This window comes from Myxocyprinus asiaticus, chromosome 48 (genome assembly GCF_019703515.2).
Source record: "Myxocyprinus asiaticus isolate MX2 ecotype Aquarium Trade chromosome 48, UBuf_Myxa_2, whole genome shotgun sequence".
NCBI classification, from domain to species: Eukaryota; Metazoa; Chordata; class Actinopteri; order Cypriniformes; family Catostomidae; genus Myxocyprinus; species Myxocyprinus asiaticus.
This window is the reverse complement of record NC_059391.1, coordinates 20,216,999-20,240,155: the sequence shown is the minus strand read 5'-3', so window position 1 is coordinate 20,240,155 and position 23,157 is coordinate 20,216,999. Positions and strand designations below refer to the sequence as shown.

At 40.2% G+C, this 23,157-nt stretch overlaps 1 pseudogene; it reads left to right on the top strand.

Moving 5' to 3' along the window:
- The first annotated feature begins 4,798 nt into the window (after nucleotides 1-4,798).
- LOC127437360 (dynein regulatory complex subunit 7-like) lies at nucleotides 4,799-21,908 on the top strand (annotated as a pseudogene).
- Nucleotides 21,909-23,157: the final 1,249 nt, after the last annotated feature.

Here is a 23,157-nt window from a genome sequence, read left to right as displayed (position 1 = left end):
TCGCGAGGGGGCGGTGAATGCATCAGTAAGTGAGGTCACTGACTGTAAACATACCGCATGTGCGCGGTCTACCCCCTACTGTGCTTGATGATTTCATTATGATAAACTTCACTGAGAGTAGGCGATAATAATGTAAATAACGCGCAAGGAAACAAACAAATGCTCGGAGTTAGTTAGGCAAAAAAAAAAAAAAAAACAAACAAAAAAAAAAAGATGAAAAAAAAAAAAGAACAAACCAGACCAATGGGATTATTATTCCACAAATAAAAAAGAATGGTTAACGTTTTTGTTGATTATTTTCCTTTCTCAATAAGATGACGTTACACAACTTAAAGGAACAGATCACCAAAATTTAAAATGCTCTCATCATTTACTCACCCACATGCCATCCCAGATGTGTATGAGTTTTTTTTTTCTTCTGCAGATTTTTAGAAAAATAACTCAGCACAGTTGGTCCATTCAATGCAAGTGAATGGTGACCAAAACTTTAAAGCTCCAAAAAGCTTGTAAAGGCAGCCTAAAAGTAATCCATACAACCAGTGGTTTTATCCATGTCTTGTGAAATGATCCAATTGGTTTTGCCTGAGAACAGACCAAAATGTAACTCCTATTTCACTAAAAATAATGAGTTCAGCAGTCTCCTTGGCAATCATGATTTCTAGCTCAATTACACTTCCTATTGCCATCTAGCGACATGTGCAGAGATTCTTTAACCTCCGTGGTTCTATCATAGGAGAGAGTGTAATGGTCAACTGGTGTGTTACAACAGTAAGTCATCATTTGTGGATACCTTACAAATGAATGGGGAGAGTTGTAAAGTGATGGATAAAGTACCTGTCGCAAATACGTTTGTAACATCTCTTATAAAACATCAATTTATCATAGTTAACTCCACACATAGTTCATTACGAAGGCCAAACTTTCTGGAACGTTTTACGCTGTGCAATACAATCCCATGCCAAATTCAGAAACTGTTTAAAATACATAAAAATATAACTTTATAACATAAATAGCTAGTATGTGCCTTACTTTGAAGCTTATAACAATTATGATAATTCTCTTCAATTGCCTGGTCCAGTTCTTAATGGCAAAACTGGCCAACCAAGTAATCAGAAAAGGAAGATGAATTAAATGAGACTGCTATAGCGAGCAGCCCCCTCTGTTGGTCAAAATGAACAGCACACGGTAGGCTTTTCTGCTCTGGCTTTCTTGCAATGTAATATTTTACTATAGAACGCTGTCTTGTATGCTCTGAAAAAGCGGGAACATTTCCAGGGACAGCTCCAGTCCAAAAACCGGGACTGTCTCCAGAAAACGGGGATGTCTGGTCACCCTACTATCAGGGGTGTAGTAGTCATTGGGGGGGGGGGGGGGGGACACAGCTGTCAGTAGGTGGCTCGCACAGACCCAACACTTACAGTTCAGTATTTATATATTACAGTGTATACTCATATACAAGTATGATATAAGTATCATATTAATATATACATATTATTTACTTTTAATATTTGTAGTATTTTAAAGATTCTAGTATTGCAGAATAGTTGAAAATGTTCACAAAATTAGCTGCAAAAATAAAGAGCATCTTGTGCAGTACTTGCTTCTGTTTCACACATGACAATAAAAGACTGAGCATAAGCTGGTCCTGAATAAATTATTATGACAATTGTACATGTGCACAATTTTATTTTGTACTCTGTGCTTGTGCATTGTGGGATTTAAATGTATCCAAGTGGCTCAAGTGTTTTGACTACGTTCACCAAAATTAGTTCAGATACATTTAATGATTCAGTGATCATTTCTGGTGATGCCAGAAGGTGGTGACAAATGAGTGTCTCTTAACTCAATGAAATAATCACTGACAATAACCTTGATAACTACTGGTTGAAACCTGGCAAGTACCCAATGATTATTCGCAACTGAACCTTCTTACACCAGATGGATATAAACACCTGTCCAGACCGCGGCTACATGGCAAGGGGGGTGGCCTTGCTGTCATCTGTCGAAATGATTTGCATCTCACCCAACTTGATTTCCACAACACAAATATATTTGAATATATGGTATTGAAGGCTGATTCTCACTGTCCTCTCACAATTATTCTACTATATCGTCCTCCTAAGGCTCAATCTGACTTTTTCTTCAAACTCTGTGAACTGTTGACTCTTGCCTGTGCTTCGTCATCTTGTGTCCTCCTGCTTGGTGACTTTAATATTCATGTGGATACAGTTTGCTCTAATTAATCTCAACTGTTGTCTGTTTTTGACTCAACAGGTGTCTTTTTCTACTCATACTCATGGTCATATGAGCGGCAGTAACTCCAGTACTTAAAAAACCTAACTTGGACCCTACTGTTCTTTCTAAATTTCGCCCTATCTCTAACTTACCATTCATTTCAAAAATACTGGAAAGAGTTGTAAGGGTTGTCAGTGACCTACTACTCACTGGTGACTATGGTTCTCTCTCCATTCTTCTATTACTTGATCTTAGTTCTGCTTTTGATACTGTTTGCCATGAATTACTTCTCTCCCGCCTCTCGGATGTTGGTGTCACTGGTGCTGCTCTCTCCTGGCTTTCTGTATACCTCACGGATAGACAGTTTTACATTTCAATCCAAAATTATCAGTCACCTACTGTTTCCCTGAAATTAGGTGTCCCTAAGGGATCGGTTCTTGGATCTCTACTATTCATATATATATATATATATATATATATATATATATATATATATATATTGCCTTTGGGCCAACTCATTCGCCGCCACAGTTTCAGTTACCACTGTTATGTTGATGACATTCAAATATGTATAGCTTGTAGATCTGCTCCCACTCTCCAGACCGGTCCGCTATCAACATGTGTTAATGAAATAAAAAAATAAAAAAATGGCTCAACTCCAACTTCCTAAAATTGAACATGGATAAAACTGAGATCATTATTATTGGAACACCAACACTTACAAAAAAAATTCCTTTTGACTTTGGTTGTGATAATGATGGCACTTTCATTAAACCATCCAATATTGTAAAAAATGTAGGTATCATCTTTGATCCCTCCCTCACTTTTGAAGCTCATATTAAATCTGTATCTAAAATTGCCTTCTTTCACCTTTGCCTCATTGCTCGCCTTCGTCCCTTTATCAGTCTCAAAGACGCCAAAACACTGGTTCATGCATTTATATCCTCACGTCTTGACTATTGCAATGCCCTCTTCTTTGGTTTACCTGCTAACTCTATTGCTAGGTTGCAATATATTCAAAATTCTGCTGCTAGAATTCTTAAATATACCAAGCGCTCAGCTCATATTACTCCATTCCTGTTTGAACTTCACTGGTTACCAGTTTTGTTTCGCATCAAGTATAAACTAATCCTGCTTACATTTAAATCACTTCATGGTCTGGCACCTCACTATCTTAGTGAATTCCTTCTCCCCTACAACCCGATCCGCTCGCTTAGGTCTTCTGGGTCTGGACTCTTTTCTGTCCCTAGATCTCACCTCTCTACTATGGGTGGCAGGTCATTCAGCGTAATAGCACCCAATATATGGAATTCACAACCCCTGACACTTCACAGCATCTCTTCTATCTTGGAGTTTAAATCTCAACTTAAAACTTAAAAAATAATAAGTCAGAAAGAAAAACAAGGTCATAATACCTCAGAAATGTATTGTTCTTGCATTATTTATGAGTTTAAGAGATTGTAGTATGAGATATATACAGTATATATATGTAAATGTGCCAGATTTAGCCAAGATGGCTAATTGTCATCTGCCGTCCCTGGGTAGATTGATGTTAAAGGAGAAAAAAATTATGTATGAGTATAAGAGAATGTACAAAGTAGTAGGCTATTACATTCTAAAAAAAAAAAAAAAAAAACTTGAATCTTGGTAAATAATCAAGACACTTGTGTTTATTAAGCATTTTCAATGAAAACAAACAAATAAACAAACAAACAAACAAACAAACACGACATGTTTAACAGCATGGAAAAATACATAATTCAAAGTCAATTTTAAAAACATCTGGCCACCCCGCCCTCCACGTTGTGACGTCAGCGTCACGTCTCGCTATGGAAACCGATTTGCCCGACGTAAACAAGTTTCACACTGCTGTTAATAGAACTAAACCGCTTTAGAAAAGTAATCTAGAGTCAAGTCATTTTTATTTGTATAGCGCTTTTCACAACACACGTTTCAAAGCAGCTTTAAAGGAAATTATACAAAAAAAAAAAAAAAAATTAACTGTAATATCTATAATGTCTTACAGTGATCATTGTGAAGTTTGATTAAATATTATTGTAAAATGTGTATAGAAATTAAATAATTAAATAATAATTGTATTTAGAACCCCTGTGAGCAAGCTGAAGGCGACTGTTGCAGGGAACACAAAACTCCAAATAACTCCAATAACCTTGGGGAAACCCAGGCTTACTGTGAGATAAAACTGCGAAGAGATTCACTTTATTAAACTGTAAGTCAACGCTTCTAACAAAATAGATTGCCTCATTGATTATTAAATAAAAACTAAATAGAAATAAAAATACGTGTTGGTTTAAATGATTCAGTCAGCTAGCTGTGTAGTTGTTTTCTTTAGCAGTTCCCATTGAACTAATGGTCATAAAATTACTCTGTATTGAGAGTCACGTAAGCAAAAAAACCTCTGTATTTTGGTTATTAAAATACACGTTGAGCATGGTAAAGCAATTTCCAGATGAAATCCATACCCTGTTTTGTTGAGCTCATTTACAGAACAATTTTCATATTGAAGATCTCTTGTAACTTCTTTGCATGACTTACTGTTTAGATGGAGGTGTTACCAGAGGTCGAGTGTGAGGGGGGAAGTGTTGTGACAGAAGGTGAAGGTGATGATGAGGAGGACAGAGTTCAGGACAAAGATCTGCAGGGGCTTCGGGCATTGGAGAGCTGCCTGTCCAACATAAAAATAACCCCCACAGCTACACACATGTGAGGTTACTATAGATCAACATGTGGTAAACATGTGTACATGAGCCCTCATGTTAAAGCGATTATCAGCATTTCTCTGTGGTTCCACTCTCATGAACACATGATGTTTACAATGACTAGAATCATTAGCTAGAAACATGGTGTTATATCAGGTCATGCATCTTGTGCCTTGTGGGGTAGTAGATCAAGGTTAAACGCCTCCAACTTTTAAAAAAAAATTTATTAAATGAATGAGTAAAGTAATGAGTTTTGTATTAAATCAATTCTTAAATGTCACAAAAAACTTTAGTGTCCTAAATGCATTAAACACAGTATTTGCATATATTTGGACATATACAATCTTAATGATGAAACATCCTTGTCTTTCTACTCATTGGTCTCTATTCTTTATTGCTTCAGAGCAAAGCCAAGACCACAAGTGGACCTTTCCAAATGTCACCACAGGATAAACTTATGCTTGAAATAACTGAAAACTTCCACCAACAGTATACCCTTCTGTACCCTGACCGCAAACCACTTCTGCTGTCCTCCATCAATGAGTATTGTGTTCAGGTACATAGACAGCAAATACCTCTCCCAAACATGGCAACATTACAACAAATGTCTTGAAAATTCAATTTCATTTGCTGGCACATTCCTACAGTTTAATTCCCACCATTGCCTCTTGTTTTTCCATTATGTCTACAGAAATTTGCAAGCACCACCCTACGGTGCACCTTGTTGCCCTATCCTAAGCTGTACAGCTTGGAGGGATGTGCCAGTTTTGTGTCTGATTACCTGTCCTTGGAGCCTCTGGACCCTCCATTCGAAATAGTGAGGAATCAATTTCCCTATTTCTAATAAGTGATGCCGTTATTATCCCACTTTATGCCCTTTATTAATAAATTGCATTTAACTTGATCTAACTTGACTTTTGAGGTTGTGTGTTCTGTCTTGGCTTGAAAACATGTTTATATTTCATTTCTGTCAGTACATCTAGCCCAAGCAGCTGTCATCGCCCACCTGGGTTCTGAAGACTCAGAGAGGCACATGTTTTGATTTCTCCTGCTTGCTGTGTTGCCTGTTGTTGGGTGCAGGATACAATGTTTATTACGTGGGTACGCTACAAAAGAAATCTGCCTTGATCAGTCGCAGCAAGACTGTCCCTTACTGCAGCCTTAAAACCAAGTAAGTGCAAAGACTATCACACTAGAAGAATAGGGTAAAACTCTTAAGTCCCATACTTTGCTAGTAAAATACATATTCTTTTATGACGTGTATGTTCAAGAAAGTTCCCTCAATGTCTTCCACTTGTCAGTTTCCTAGGCCTTTCATTTGCAATCACTTCAATAGAAATTTTCTTGAGTGGTTTTATTAAAATGAGTCCCTTTGAAATTCCAAGACTGAATGCACTATTTATGTTCGGTTTACTTTTCCTGTAAGATTAACCTGTTGATAAGACCAGTACAACTAATGCACTAAACCAGCATGGACATTCATGTAGGCCTTTTCAGCAGGGGAGATTGTTGTTAAGTTTTTTGTATGATCTGCTCAGGTTAATAAAGAGAAACAGAAGCAGGAAGTAAAGAAATACTCTGTAAAATCCCCACATGACCTGCTGAGTACCTTAGATAAGCATCAAGAGGAGAGACGCCAAGAAGATGCTAAAACAGCCGCACTGAAGAAACAAGAGGAGGTAGAGAGACTTCAGCAGGTAGGGAGAGACACTAAACTAGGATGTCTCAGTCCATCAAATGTTCCCCGTAATTGCAGATCAGCCTTGAACTAGTCAAGAGAATTTTGCACAATTCCTTTTTATAAAACAATTTCAGTTCAGCAACAATCTTGGGATGTCTGCATCTCAATCAGGTTGAAGGTTTTTGGGCCACTCTGTGCTACAATGGTTCACATGCTTCCTTTAACTTTGCTAGCCACGTTCTGATTCAGAACCAAATGTGAATGCATGCCTTTTCATTGTTTTCTCTTGAACAGGAGCAAGAACGTCCACCACCAGACCCTCTTTTGGGCCTGAGGGTTCACAGTTGGGTTCTGGTGCTCTCAGGGAACCGGGAGGTACCTGAGAACTTCTTCATTGACCCTCTGACTGGCAAGAGCTACTCCACCACCAGTGAGAACTTCCTGGGCATTAAGAGCATCTGCAACCACCAAAACTACTGGGTCAACATGCAAGATTGCCGTTTCAGTTGTGCGATCAGTATCTCATGGATGTGAAAGTTAGATTTTGTGATATTAATATTGTTAATAAAGATGACGAGCACTGGAAAGTTCACTGTGTATGTTTGTGTCTTTAGGAGATGACCTTTTACATGAGTGATCTGTCGAAGTGGGAGTATATGTTATGTGGACCTACTAGCCAATCCCTTTCAATCATTCCTGACCAGAAGACACTCCAAGAGCCGGAAAACAAGGAAGAAGTACAGCAATACAATTTCTTTCTTATTGAACTGACACAAAATGTATTTTTGCATCCTTCTGCACTGTTTTTCAATAGTTTTTCTACGTAAACATGTGCTAGATGGACGTTTTAGACTGCTGCGCCGCATCTTGCTGGGGTTTTTTTCAGTCTTGCACAGGAGTGCCACGTTTTTAGATGACGAAGATTAAAAGAATTTGAACTTGAAAAGAAAAGAAAAACGAGTATCCAGCCATTTATTTACAAATCAATCCCCCCAATGTTTTGGATTATAGACTTATTATTGATTTTGGGTGGACTCTTCTCAGTGTTGGCCAATTCAACCCTCAACCTTAGCAAAATTCTGATATATCAAATCCATATTTATGATATATAACCACTGACTGTTTCTCCCTTTCAAGGAAAAATAGACATTTTACCTCAAGGTGAAGTCCTCATTTTCAAACATGCTCTTTTATCCATTAAACCAAAGTGAACTCTTATTGAATTGTTAGGTAAAGAGCTCTGTATGTTTACATAACTTTACAGATATGGAAAGGCGTTATCCAGGGGGTACAAAGGTTATCCAGTACAGGAAAGCCAAGCTGGAAAATTTGGCCCCTTACCTACTGAAAGATGGTCTGGTGATCAAACTCACTACTTACAATGACCTTGAGTGTAAGAACATTACTCAATAGCTTTCATATTGTTTTGGTTTTGTTTTCAGTCAGAAGTGTACATTGACTTGTTGGGGCATCAGTTTAGATCTAAAATGAGCTTTTAATCAATTACATCTATGTGTGCTTACACTAACCTAGTTTCCATCTACTTTTCACGCTGTTTTGTTATCGACAAAGTGAAAATGTGTTAAAAAAAAACAAAAAAAAAACAAAGTGAAATTTGACATCTTCTGCTTGTTTCCATTCAAATGGCCTTTTATCAGTAAAAATGGTGTGCGTGATGACGTCATGCTTAAAAAAACACTTTGTTGTGTGTATTTGGCTAATTGTGTACCTTTCGCCTCCCAAATGCCCCCCCAAAGTCTTTGTAAAATGAGGAGAGTATTGAGACAATTCATTGAAATTAGCCAGCTTACTGTCATTTTAATTTCACAAATAAATGCAATCAGAAGAGGAGGAATTGCAATCAAAAGTGAACAGTTGCCCTTCTGATAGGACTGTAATATTGGTCCTGATGTTGCGCCTATCGCAGCTTGCCATCGGTTCTAACCCGAAAGCGAATTGTCATGGCCCTGTTCAAACTGGCAACCTGCACCAAGTAGTGGGGGAAACTTTCAGTCGTAGTATAAGGATCATCCATCGATGTGTATATGCTGTGTGCACAGCTATTAAAGAAAAATTGATGCATGTAATATCAGGGTTTACATATATGATACATTCCTGATATTCAATAGGCTATTTTGAACAATCATCTAAAGCATTGCCATCACAACTGCATTATGTCCCGCATATTTGTCCAGCAACTTTTAACAACCAACTTTACTTGATTGTCATCTAAAATCAATTTTAGCGTCATAATGCAATTGACATTTTCTGAAGAAGCTCAGCAAATGCGATCCGAGGTAAAGAGGGTTAGATTGAAAATATTTAAAATGTTCAAAAGCTAGTTTTCTGAAAGTGAACTCAGCATTAGACAAATAGAAAAACTGAGACCTAGAAATCCCAAATTGCTGTGTTATATTTTCAAATGATCTCTAAGCTCCATTTTCATAAAGGTCACCAAGTGTAGCAACACCCCTCTCCATCCATTCTTTCCAGCAAAATGGAGATTTGTTAATACACAATTTATGCCTCGTTCACCAAAAACTCCAAAGCACTAGAACTCGTGGAGTTGGAAGGGAATATTAAAAGTGCCGAGGCAAAGCTGAAGTGCCGAATGTCGTCTGATGGCCTCAGAGAATTGACCCAATTGAAATACAGATATAATACTATTTTATCACGGAAGGTGGTGTTTTGGCTATTAAGGGCAAGACAGTCATATTTTGAGTCGGGGGACAAAGCAGGGAAGATTTTGGATAGATATATAAAGCAGAGAGAGTCTTTTTCTACCATTCCCTCAGTGAAATCTGCTGCTGGTGAAATATTTACCTCGCCCATTGATATTAATAATGCTTTTAAAGAATTATATCTTGATCTCTATAGTTCCACATCTTCGTCTACTGATGAAGATATTAGAAACTTTGTGGAACCATTAGAACTCCCTAAACTGACGACTGAGCAAAAACATTCTCTTGATTCTGAGATAACCTTGGAGGAGTTTGGCGAGGTAATTAAGGCCTTGCCTACAGGCAAGTCTCCGGGGTCAGACGGCTTTGCCACTGAATGTTTTAGATCTTTTGCTACAGAACTGGCTCCACTTTTGTTAGAAGTTTATATGGAATCATTAAAGAATGGAAAGCTTCCGCCAATCATTACACAAGCCCGGATCAGTCTGATTCTTAGGTGTTTCATCAATATCATGTGGTCAGTGGCGAATGATCAGACTCTGGTCGCTGCCATCTCACCTGATGCTGAAAAGGTGTTTGATATGGTAAAATGGGATTATCTTTTTAACATTTTGGAAATATATGGGTTCAGGAATACTTTCATTGGATGGATTAAGTTACTTCATAGACACCCGGTAGCGGCGGTACAAACAAATGGATTAATTTCAGATTATTTTACTCTGAATTATTGTTCTGTCTTGCCCTGGAACTATTAGCAGCCACGATAAGAAAGGAGGATGATTTTCCAGGGATGGTGGCGGAGGTATGGCGCATAAGCTTTTACTTTACGCAGATAATATTTTATTATTCATCTCTAACCCCACTAGATCTATGCCTTGCCTCCACAGGATTATTAATTCCTTTTCTAAATTCTCAGGATACAGAGTCAATTGGTCTAAAGCCGAAGCTTTGGCTCAGACAGCGTACTGCCCTGTAACGGCTTTTCAGCCGGGAGCCTTCCAGTGGCTCAAACACGGCATTAAGTATTTGGGCATTTTATTTCCAGCAAATTTGTGTGATTTAGTTAGAGTTAATTTTGACCCCTTAATAAAAAGGTTTTCGAGCGATGTGGGCAGGTGGGCTTCATTACATTTATCTATGATTGGGAAGGTTAATGTTATTAAAATTAATTGTCTTCCAAAATTCAACTACCTGCTACAATCGGGGGCCTGGGTAGCTCAGCGAGTATTGATACTGACTATCACCCCTGGAGTCACGAGTTTGAATCCAGGGCGTGCTGAGTGACTCCAGCCAGATCTCCTAAGCAACCAAATTGGCCTGCTTGCTAGGGAAAGTAGAGTCACATGGTGTATCCTCCTCGTGGTCGCGATTAGTGGTTCTCGCTCTCAGTGGGGCATGTGGTAAATTGTGCGTGGATTGCAGAGAGTATCATGAGCCTCCACATGCGGAGTCTCCGTGGTATCATGCACAACGAGCCATGTGATAAGAAGCGGAGGCAACTGAGACTTGTCCTCTGCCACCCGGATTGAGGTGAGTAACCGCTCCACCACAAGGACCTACTAAGTAGTGGGAATTTGGCATTCCAAATTGGTAGAAAAGGGGATAAAAATAATAAATATAATAAAAATCTACCTGCTACAATCTCTCCCTGTAGATGTCCCCCTCTCTTATTTCAAGCAATTTGATAGCATAGCGAAGTCTTTCATTTGGAATGGTAAACATCCCAGATTACATTTCAATAAATTACATAGGCCGATTGAAAAAGGTGGGCTAGGCCTACCCAAGATTTTGTTTTATTATTATGCATTCGATCTCAGACATTTGGCTCATTGGTCGCTTCCACCTGAGAGAGCCCCTCCATGGTTTTGTATTGAATGTAAGGCTAGGTGCCAAGAGAACTGTAACCCAGCACACGCCCACATGGATCAATGAAAACTTCCGGGTAAAACAACGCTCAAACTCTCTCACAAGTAGGATCTGCACCTGAGAAAACAAAAACATCACTGTGTGAAAAACCCAGCTTACCCCCACAAACTCCAGCTGTTCTCTCTCCCCCTTGTCTCCCCCACAAGGTCCACACACAGACACACACACAAGATGTATATGTGAAAATGTAACAAAGAAAACTATGAAAACAAAGAATGCAACTGATATCATTTAAGAGGTCTCTGTGCGACTGGTATATTGGTCTCTTTCCCATGTTGGTAAAATTAAAGGTGACAAAGTTATAAAGTCTTGTTCTGGAGGTTTATCCCCCTCCTTGACCTACAATTTAAATGATCTCCTGTATGTTAATAAGGTTAAATCCCAGGAAGTCAAGAACCCATTCACCCCCAAATTCTCATTGTTCAAAGGATAATACCATTTGGTATACAATGTTTATTCTGGGTATTTATGGAAAGTTGGCAAGAAGCTTGGCGAGTCTGTATTCAGATCTCCCATACTGTCGCTGTATGTAGTTTCTATTTGCCAAGTATGTTTCTCTGACTTATATCTTATTTTTAGGAATGTTTGTTTATTCTGATCATATGTGAAATTGGGTTTGATTGAATTCTTGTAACAACATTTTATATCCTACCTGGCAAATAAATTGTTATTATTTGATTTATTCTGAATTCTTCCGAAATCATTTGTGACTGGCAGATTGTGTTAAGATACTGTTTGTTACCACAAGTATGAGACCAGGATAAGACCATTACTGAAGCTTAATGATAGGAGAATCCATGTAAGACTTCAGTCACTGCATATCGTCCGTCATAGCAAGCTGTGTGTACATGTCTAAGTGATGGTATCATCTGATTATGAGAGAAGCCAAATCAGATGATATTTAGATTACCCTACAACCTCTGACTATGAACTGAACTGGCTCGCTTGTGACGTGAGATCCTCATAATTGAAATAATGGCTGGCGTGAGACTCTAAGCAACATTCAAGTATTGATCGAAAGGACAAATGAAAATTAAGATGATTCAGAGTAATCAATAACTTAAAAAGACCAAATTAAAAGAATGATCAGAAATTAATTAGAGCTGTAATCTAAATTAGAGGTCAATTTAAATTGGAGTCAGATTATTATATAAAATTAGAGTCAGATAAAATTAATAACGGAGTCAATTTGTAAAGTGTAAATTAACAATAATTGTTTTACTTCAGCGCTCAGAAAGACAGAACAACGCAGAGACCTTCAAAGGGCAATTTATTGAAGATCCACTCCAAACAGATAGGTGTGTGCCTTTTTACATGAACAGGAAGTTCTTGCCCCATTTTGCCATTGCAAAGCCTTTCTAATAAACTAACCGGAGAAGTTAAGTTACACCCCGTTATCTCGCATTTGCACTCTGAATGGACAAAAGTGTCCAGAGTGTTTAATTCGGACATTTATTTAAATGTTGCTTTGAGCATATGGCTGAACCCAAAATTATGTATTAATAAGTCCCCTTTCTGCTGGTCAGAGTGGATTGTGAGGGAGGTTAATATGCTCGGTGACCTATACGAGAGTTGAGTGTTGAGATCCTTTGAAAATATGGTTCAACATTTTAGGATTCCCAGATCTCAGTTCTTTAGGTATTTACAGCTGTGCCACCTGCTCTGTACTATTTTTGGGAGTAGCATACACCCCCCTAACGCAGCAGATACTCTGGGAGTGGTGATTACTGCTTTTGGAAAAGGTCATGAGGCATTAGTGTATTACTCCCTGCTAATTCAGAGTCTGGGGATGGAGCTTCAACTTCTCTCAAGAGATTATGTGAGAAAGATTTAAACTTGGTATTGGAGGAGGGAGTGTGGGCTAGGATTCTAAAAAACATCAAGTCTACATCTAGAGATGCAAGGGTGCACCTTATGCAAATTAAGATTTCACATTGATTCTATTGGACCCACTCTAGATTGTATAGGCTTGGTCTTAAAGACACACCCACCCGCTGGCGATGCCAATCAGAAGATGGGGACACAAGCCATGTTTTTTGGTGGTGTGTTAAGATCCAAGAATTTTGGTTGAGGGTTCAGAGCTTTATGTGTAACGTATTGGACACTCAATTTCCATTTTGCCCCAGACTCTTTATCTTAGGCGATGGGGCGGTCATTAATATAGGGGATAGACATATAAAAAGTTGGGTCCTAGCCGGAGTTATGATTGGCATTCTTAAGGGATGGAAGTCGGCTGGAGCACCCTCATTTCAGGAGTGGTGCAAAGATATCAGCGGGGTGGCGGCATTCGAGGAGGTGATATATAGAATGCTGGGAAAATGGGATTTGTTTAACAGGAAGTGGGGTAGATATTTAGCCTTTTTGGAGGGTTCTCGGGGAGGGGCAGTGGAGAGGGATTTGTAGTTTTAAATGTGTATGTGCAATCTTATTGTTTTTTGAAAGTATATTTTTTAAATGTTTTTTTTATGTTCTAATTCTAATTATGACCACTGGAGTGCGTGTTTGTGTCGCATTTTCTGTTATGTTTATTTATTTTGTGAAGGAATAAATAAAAATTGTTAATTAAAAAAAAAAAAAAACGATTTGCCATAAGCACCTCGCATGCCACACCCAATGGAGGACACTGAGGACCAGTTGGTTTCTACATAAATACTGACTTCTTTCTTTACCATTTGTTGAAATGCTGGGTTCTGTAGAAGAAATGTATTAAAGCGCTCCTCTTTCACCTCAGCAGCAGCTTCCTTCTCCTCCTCCCATAAGCCGTGCTCCTCTTACCCAACATATGCCACATCTCAAGTACCAGCCTCGTATAACCCCATGCTCCCAGCCTATACACTGCCAAATCAACCTTTGCCTGGTGTTATGTCCTATTCTGCCCAGCCGGCATACCAGTCTTTCAATGTGCAGCCCCACCACCCGACATCTGCTGCCCTCTAAGTCAGCTAGCTCCCCCTGCAATCAAACTATAGGAGGATAGAAGGACCCTCGTACCCTGATCTCACTAGGGAGGATGAAAGCCAGTACATGATGTTAAAGATGGCCCTATCCAACTTGTTAGATCCAGGAGAGTCAGAGCAGTATAAATACCACATCTTATTGGATCATCTAAAGGTAGACCAGGTGAGGAGACTTGCATTGGCTTATGTTCATGCCCCAGATTCTTATACTCAATCTATACGGGCTCTAGATGAGCGTTATGGTCAACATAGATAGCTTGCTTTGAAGGAGCTCCAAGCTATAATGGAGATGCCTGCTATCCGCATAGGTGATGGTAGAGGTTTAGTCCAATTTGCCCTCAGAGTTCAGGCATTAGTGGGCCTCCTTCAATCCATGGGCCCTGAGGGTCTCTCTGAGCTTACTTGTGGTTCACATGTTGAGCGGCTTTTAGAGAAGCTTCCCCATGAGCAGTTCTGCCAGTTTAAGAGGAATAAGAGTTTGAGTAGACCAGGTCTCCCTTTCCTATAATCTCCTAGATTTTTCCAACTGGCTACAACAAGAATCCGCTGCCAGCCCAGAAGGCAAAGAATACCTCAGCCTATCCGACAGAGGCCATCACTCCCTCACCCATTAAGAGGTACAGTCATACTCCATGGTGCTAAAACCTCCTCTCATGTGACCTCTCCTAAAGCCCAAGTTGCCCCACATAAAGTTAATCAGCCTCTCCCCAACACCTCATCTGAATGCTGTCCAGTGTGCGCCTATTGTAACTCTACCGAACACCATGTTAGTAAATGTAATGGCTTCCTCCAGCTCACAAAAGACCAGAGAACTATTTGGATTAAGGAACAGAGACGTTGGCGATGTGCACGAGACCACTTTGCAACCCAGTGTGACCTGAAGGGATGCTGCAGCCAGTGCATTGGGAAACATCTACAGGTTCTATGCAACATCAACCAGAGGCAAGTGCAGAACCTTTATCTTGACCACCCTAGTGACTGCAATAAAGTGCTGCTGAAGGTAGTTGAAGTGACCCTGCATAATGGAAACAGATCCTTAGACACTTATGCCATACTGGATGATGGGTCTGAAAGAACAATCCTCCTGCTGCCCAGACACTCCAGTTGGTAGGAAAACCTGAGAGCCTAAAGCTGAGAACTGTGAGACAAGATGTTCAGACTCTTAACGGAGCCACTATGTCCTTCACCCTCATTCCTAAGGTCCATCCAAAAAAGTCCTATGTTATTAGTCAAGCCTTCACTGCTGACCAGCTATCATTGTCCGAACATTCTCACCCTGTGAAATCCCTCCAGCAGCGCTACTCTCACCTCCGTCAGCTTCCTCTCAAACAACTTAATAAAGTAAGACCCCTGCTCCTTCTAGGGGCTGATCATACACACCTTATTACCCCAACACAACCTGTGAAATTAGGCCCTCCTGGAGCCCCTGTGGCAATCAAGACCCAACTTGGCTGGACACTGCAGGGCCCTGCAAGAGATCTCGCTAGCTCTCCCTCCGCTCATTTTCACTACATCTCCTTTAAATGCCCACCTGATGACATCCACCATAATTTACAGAAACTGTGGCAGCTGGATGCACTACCTCAGAGAAGCATGAAAGCTGTGGTTCGTTCAAAACAGGATCAAGAGGCAATGCACCAGCTTGAAACCCAAACCATCAGAACACTTTTTGATGGCGTCCTATGGTATGCCACACCTCTTCTCCGTACAGACTCCTGGCCCCTCCTGAAGGCCCCTAAAGAGGCAGTTATGTCCCGTCTTTGCAGCTGTGAGAAGTGACTCCTTCAAAACCCACAACAGGCCGAGACCTATACCAGAGAGATCCAGAAATTAGTTAATGCTGGGTATGTCAAGAAGTCTGAAATAGAAGATGCCCCTGAGTCCTGGTACATACCTCACCATATTGTGCATCATAATGGTAAAGACCCCATTGTATTTTATTGTTCCTTCTCCTACCAAAATCAATGTCTGAACTCACAGTTGCTTCTTGGACCAACCCTTGGGCCTTCCCTCCTTGGAGTTCTGCTCCATTTTAGGCAACACAAGATTGCAATCAGTGGAGACATTAAATCAATGTTCCACCAATGTTGCCTATTACCCCGGGATAGACCTCTCCTGCACTTCCTCTGGCATGATCTGGACTGCAGATCTCCTCCAACTGTGTTCTCCACCCTCCAGAGGATCATCAAAGATGCACAAGCAGATGAACGCATAACCCATTCCATACACAATTGCTTCTAAATGGATAACTGCCTGCAAAGTCTACCCACACCAGAGGAAGCCAGAGACCTTCTTCACAGCCTGCGCACTACCCTCTCTTCTGGTGGCTTTGAAATCAGACAATGGGCCAGCAATGACCCTAGGGTCATCTGTGACCTACCTCCAGAAGCCAGGTCAAATCAAATGGAACTCCGGCTGTCACACCATCCTTCCCTTGATCCCTTGGAGTCTACCCTAGGCCTCCACTGGAACTGCCATGCAGTCACCCTCGGATATCAATCCCTGACTCCTGACCTTCAGGCAACTCTGGCCAAGCAGAGGATCTCCTTTAAATTTAATCCTCCACACGCACCCCACTTTGGTGGAACCTGGGAGCGTGAAATACGCTCCATTAAAATTGCCCTGGAGACCACCCTAGGTGCTCAAATTGTCAGTGAGGTACTGCGCACAGTCATGATTGAAATTGAAGGCATCCTAAATTCAATGTCTCATCTGACGTTGCCGACCCTGACCCTGTGGCCCCTAACCTGTTGCTCATGGGGCGGCATGATGCTTCCCTCCCCCTGGTAAATTATCCAGACTCTGAGCTGCACTGTCACCGTCAGTGGCGTCATAGTCAAATTCTCTCTGACCACTTTTGGGCCCATTTCCTTAGAAATTACCTTCCCTCTCTAGTCTAGACAGAAGTGGCGCACTGACAATCCAAACCTCCAACTTAACACTGTTGTTCTAATTCTTGATCCCCAGCTTCCTCGATCCCTGTGGCCAGTGGGTAAAGTAATTTCCCTCTATCCCAGCAAGGCTGGTCGTTGTAGGGTTGCTGATGTCCTAGTGAAGGACAGAAGGTACACAAGGCCCGTTGCTCACCTTATCCCTCTCCCAGGCCAACCTGATCCCCCATGATCTCTCATACTAACAAATTTGCAATACAAATTTGGGGGTGGTTGTTTGGAAGTTTTACTTTGTTTCTATGCTGCAGCCTCAGAGCAAATGCCACGCCCCTCTTAGTCCCTTCATTTCCCTGGCAGCACCCAGCTCCACCCACTCAATCTCAGGCCAATCAGGACACCCTCACAGGCCTTATTAACAGCACCTGTACCCACAGTTTCTCCTTTTTTTTTCTTGTTTGTTGAACCATGCAGAGGACTGTGATCTCTACTCCTTGTATCCTGTATTTTTGTGTGCGTAATTGACAATGTAAGTGCCTTATGTTCTGTATTTTAAAGATTAATTTGAATTCGGCCTAAATGCGCTTCTCATTTTCATGCATGTTTGTGTTAGAGACATTTTAAATTATATTTGAAGATCTAGCTGGCCTTCAGCACTGTCATTGTTAGATTGCCTGCTTAGTTAAGCATGTGCTTTAGTTGTTTCAGATATGCATTTGTTGGGATTGTGGTACATGTAGATAGTAGCTTCATGCACTGTTTAGATTAGTTTACATAAATTTACTGCCTGTGAGTCTCCTAGTTTAATGTAACATTTGCAGATGCTATTTCCCTGAGGTGGCATTGAGTATTGGGAAATTAAACCTTCTAAAGGTCTTTCCCTTTAGAAACCACACAAACAACCATAAATACATGCTTGGATGTACAATAAATACTCTGAAACCTGACCTGACTAGACAGGATCTGTTCTCACCGACAGTCCCACTGTTTTCAAGCCAGTTGCCTACTCGCTCCTGACCTCTCTCCTTTTTACTTGGCATCAGTTCTCAGCTTAGCAGGATGAAGCAGTGCGAAGCTTACCTTCTGTTTGTGCAGTAATTTTTTACACTCTTTGAATCCGTCCCACTTCGTTTGAGTAGCTCTAGCAAAGTCTGGAAAAACCATGATATTGTAGTCCTCCCAGCACAACTTGCTACAACTTGCCTTAATTCCTCGCCGCTCATAGAACAAAATCTCTGTCAGTCGACCGCAAGAATCTTGCCAGGAAAGATCGGGGTCTGTCACCCACCCCGGGAAGCTGACCGAGAGCTCTGTGCACGATCTCGAGCCGGCGGCCCACTGTGTCTATCAAATTCGGAATTAGCCCCTCCAAAAACTGCACCATATCTTGACCTTCCTGTTCCTCTGGGATTCCAACGAAACAAACATTACACCTACTCCGATTTTCCATATCCTCTAGTTTTTCCCACATCCGTTCCACATCAGCCTTGGAAGCAGGTGGGTTAGCCTTTAGCTCTCTTTCAGATGACTCCAGAAACTCGGCCCATTTTTCAACATCATCCATTCTAGTGAAGCTCGCTGTCACTATCAACTGGACCTCTGCCATCTTGATCCTGCGAGGTGACCGACATGTGAGAACATAAGTGCTTTTTAATGTCCCCACAGGCCGGCGATTTCAAATTTTTCGACATCCTGCCCTCCCAGCACAGTTTAACAAACAAAGCTATTACAGTTCTCACTGGTTAATATTGCTTAAAAGGATAATTGTAGCGAAGTTTAAGCAGAGCACGCCTCTAAGTAATCAACCCTCACATAGCATCACGTGACTCTTCATTGCTTTTTTTTTTAAAGAAAAGGAGGGATGAGATGAAACAAATATTTGTGGTAATCAACATTATTCCACAAATGCTGTCTATTGAGCTTAAATCGTATGGAACCCGGATTAATTTTGGTTTCTAAATTTGTTAAAACATTTGCATCCGAAACATAGCTCATGATGGAATTGTACAGTATTCAAAGTAAGTCTGGCATTTTGAAAGTTTTACTTCGTTTAGACCACAGGTACGTCACTTTAGTTCCCGAGACTGGGGCAAAAACAAGCGTCAAATGGACTTTTACAATAATACTCGCACTGATGGTTTAGCCAGAAGAATCAAGAAGCCTTTTGAAATGACAGAAACCTTTGAAGATCGGACAGATTTCCTCTTATCAGAATATTGTTTACAGAAAGTTCAAAGTGTTGCATTCTGGTGAGACTCTTGAACAACGGCCTCTACAGGTAACTCCACAAACAGACTTAACCTTTAAGCTTAAACCCACTAAAAGGTTTAAGCAGTTGAACCCAATATTTTCTTTGAGGTTTAACATTAACCAACAATATACTAAAGCTATGTTTGCTGCATGTAGTGGCCTTGCGCGCACACACACACACACACACACACACACAAAACATCCCAAAATCAACTGATTTACATATAGCAGGAGGTCAATGAAACTTTGCTCTGGTTCTCTGACAGACGGTGATGGAGCACTTCCACAGAGTTCGTTCTAAGCCAACTAGTAAGAATGTGGCTGAACTGATCTTTATGATGTCGGAGAGCCGGATACAGGTGACCTATCATCTGGAGGATGATCGAATAGTTCCAGCTTGGCTCAATTTAATCAAACCCAAAGAAGCAGCAGACTTGCAAAAAGCACAAGCTTTTACTCCAGAGATGGTGTCCGGCTTTCAGGTCTGATGTCACAAAGAAATAATTTGTTTGGTAGTTTCCAATGATCACCATTAAAGTAATAGAGCCCAACAGTCCTCGCCCACTTTTTCAGCTGCCTTGGTTCCCAAAGGATTTTATTCCATTAATTTTTCCCATATGGATTTCATAAAAGATTTCTTAGCCATGAACGTTCGCAGCCATGAGTTAAAAGTTTTGTTGTCTTTAGGAATATTCTGGGTTCAATACAAGTGAAGCTCAATCGACAGCATTTGTGGCATAATGTTGATTATGATTACCACAAAAATTAATTTCAACTCGTCCCTCCATTTCTTTAAAAAAAGCATAAATCGAGGTCGAAGGATGGAAGTGAATGGGGGCCAATTTTTGGAGGGTTTAAAAGCAGAAATGTGAAGCTTATAATTTTATAAAAGCACTTACATTAATTCTAAACCTGGAATATTCCTTTAATGTTTATGGCTAATAGTTATGTTTCATTTGTACCTGCAGGTGGATCCTTCAGCAAAACCCACCAAGACCTTGCAATTGTATGAAATGCTTATGGATCTGATGAGAGAGGAGGAGAATGTGTCACAAAGACTCAGAGAAAGAGGTATTACAGCAGAAAAAGCCTGAAGCATTAGCGTGTATATTTGTGTTTTAGGTTAGGTCCATCCTTTCTGCAAGTGAATGAGGAGAGTAATATCGAGCTCCGGATCTCTATTTACAACACCACAAGAAATGAGACGGCCTGTCGCCACATGGAAGAGATGGTAAATTTCACATGTACCAGAATACAAAAGAGATGGTATTTACATTTCAGTTTTTTCACTTGATACAATAAAACTGAATATTGATTGAGGCTAACATTCAGCCTAACATCTCATGTGTTGCAAGGAAGAAGAAAAGTGTAATTCAGTTTAGAACAACATGAGGGAGTCAGTGATGACATAATTTTAATTTTTGGGTGATCTATTCTTTCAGGAGCGTATAGCTAAAGAAAAGCAGCAGTGTCAGAAAGAGAAAGATATTGAGCCATTTGCTCCCTTCCTGGCCCAGTTGGGACACCAAGAAGCACTCACACTTCAAACTGTACTGCAGCTGAAAACAGATTGCCTGGCTGAGTTTAAACAGCATCTCATTAACAAAGCCAACCTTCTTCAGAGCAGATTCAAAAAGGTATGTTAGTTGCGTCCAGAGCAATTAAGTGCCTTTGAGGTGTGACCTTCAAATATTGCATAAATGTATTCATAATTTGTACACAAAATATAGAAGAATACATCTTAGCAATCATGTAGTCTGCCACGGACCTGCCACAATCCCATTCACTGATCGTCTGATGCATATCGCTCACAAAACTGGCACTAAAAAGTGCTAGCTGAAAATCAGCTATAACAATCTGATTTGATGAATTTGAGTTTCCACGGTGGTCTATCTTAGATAAATATGTCCCCAAACAGCATGGAAAAATGAAGTGAAATGTGGTTGATCACTTTACATGTTAGTCAGACGGCCTCTTCCTGTCTAAGTGGGCGGTCCTTGGCTAGAATAAGCTCCAAAGTGGATCAGACTTTATGCCGATAGTCAAAAGTCTGGGTGTGCGAGATTGCATCACTGAATTATTTTGCCTTTCATGTTTGTGTAGCTTGTTAAATTGATCTCAAACTTGATGATTCTTAGGAGACCAAGGAGTTACAGAAGAAACAGCTGTGGTACCAGAAGAACCAGCACACCATGAATGAGGAAGAGGATGAATATCTCACACACTGTTCTGACACCATGTTCATGATCCACATTCTCAAACTGAGACTCAATCGGTATGCATCTAAAATCACCTCAATTGATTAAAGCTGATCCGATGGCATTTAGCTCAAAACTGGACCTTGCTGAACAGCTTGGTTTGTGAACAAGCTTAAGTATGTTAAATATGCTTTGTTGCACTTAAAGTCACTCTTGTTTTGTAGCCACAAGAAGGCACCACAGAAGTACCTGGCACTGGATGAGAAACTAAAAAGAGATCCAAGGTTTGCCGGCCATTTGTTGTGAGCTAAACACAAGACATTTACAGCATTCTACCATTTAGTCTACCCACATGATGACCTGGGACAGTCCTTTCTCTTCTGATTTGAATAAAACCTTTAATTTTAAATACATTTGCATCCATTGGGACATTGTCCATTTGTTCTGATAAATGTCAAGGATAGAACAATACTACAAACAACCCATAAAAAGTCACACAAAAGTGCCTGCAAAGATGAGTCACTTTACCAGGTTTGTTGACAACTAGCAGTGTTTATGCTGTTAAAAACATATGACAGTATGCACCAGTTTGCTTTTATAACAGCAAAGGAATATCAGGTTCACCTTATTCTGTAAACACATTACTGGTCAGTAACTTTCTGGACACATGAAATTCTGGAGTAAATTTATACCTTATTCAGGCTTTGGAAATAATTAGATTTTTTTTGCCATCTTAGTTAGGATAGTCGGATTGCTTTTCTCAAGTGGAGTGGAATACAGAACAATTTGCAATATGAAAGTATTTGTAATGCAATATTCAAAATATTCTGTGCACTCAATTTTTTTCCTCATTAAAAGAAAGTTTAACTTTTAAAGACATGAACTGTAATTTTGCTATACATGTAGGAAATCATAACCACTCACATTAAAATGAAGACTCCAGTCATGTCAGTAACTTTATAAAAGCTGTTTTATTCTACAGGAGAGAGGTTCCACACATGGGAGCTGCCATGTTAGAATCACATGACCTGCCGAATACTACTCTCTTAATTTCAGAAACCATTCTGTTATTTGACACTTTCACTCACTGATTAAAGTAATCATGGCTGACTGTGAATATTAAATTTCTACAATGACATCTGAAACTGAAAACTATTGATTTTAAATGATGCGACATCCAAGCCGCTAGGTGTCAGTGTAAGTCCAAGATGACAAAGACAAAAGTTACTATTGAGTGCACCTTTAAGTCCCTTAAAAAGGTAAAATAAGCACAGCATATAAACTCAGCAAGAAAAGAAACATCCTCTCACCTTCAACTGCTTTTATTTTCAGCAAACTTAACATGTGTAAATATTTGTATGAACATAAGTATTCAACAACTAAGACATAAACTGAACAAGTTTCACAGACATGTGACTAACAGAAATGGAATAACGTGTCCCTGAACAAAAGGAGGGGGGGGGTCAAAATCAAAAGTAACAGTCAGTATCTGATGTGGCCACCAGCTGCATTAAGTACTGCAGTGCATCTCATCCTCATGGACTGCACCACTTGCAAGTTCCCGGACATTTCTGGGGGGAATGGCCCTAGCCCTCACCCTCACCCTCCGATCCAACAGGTC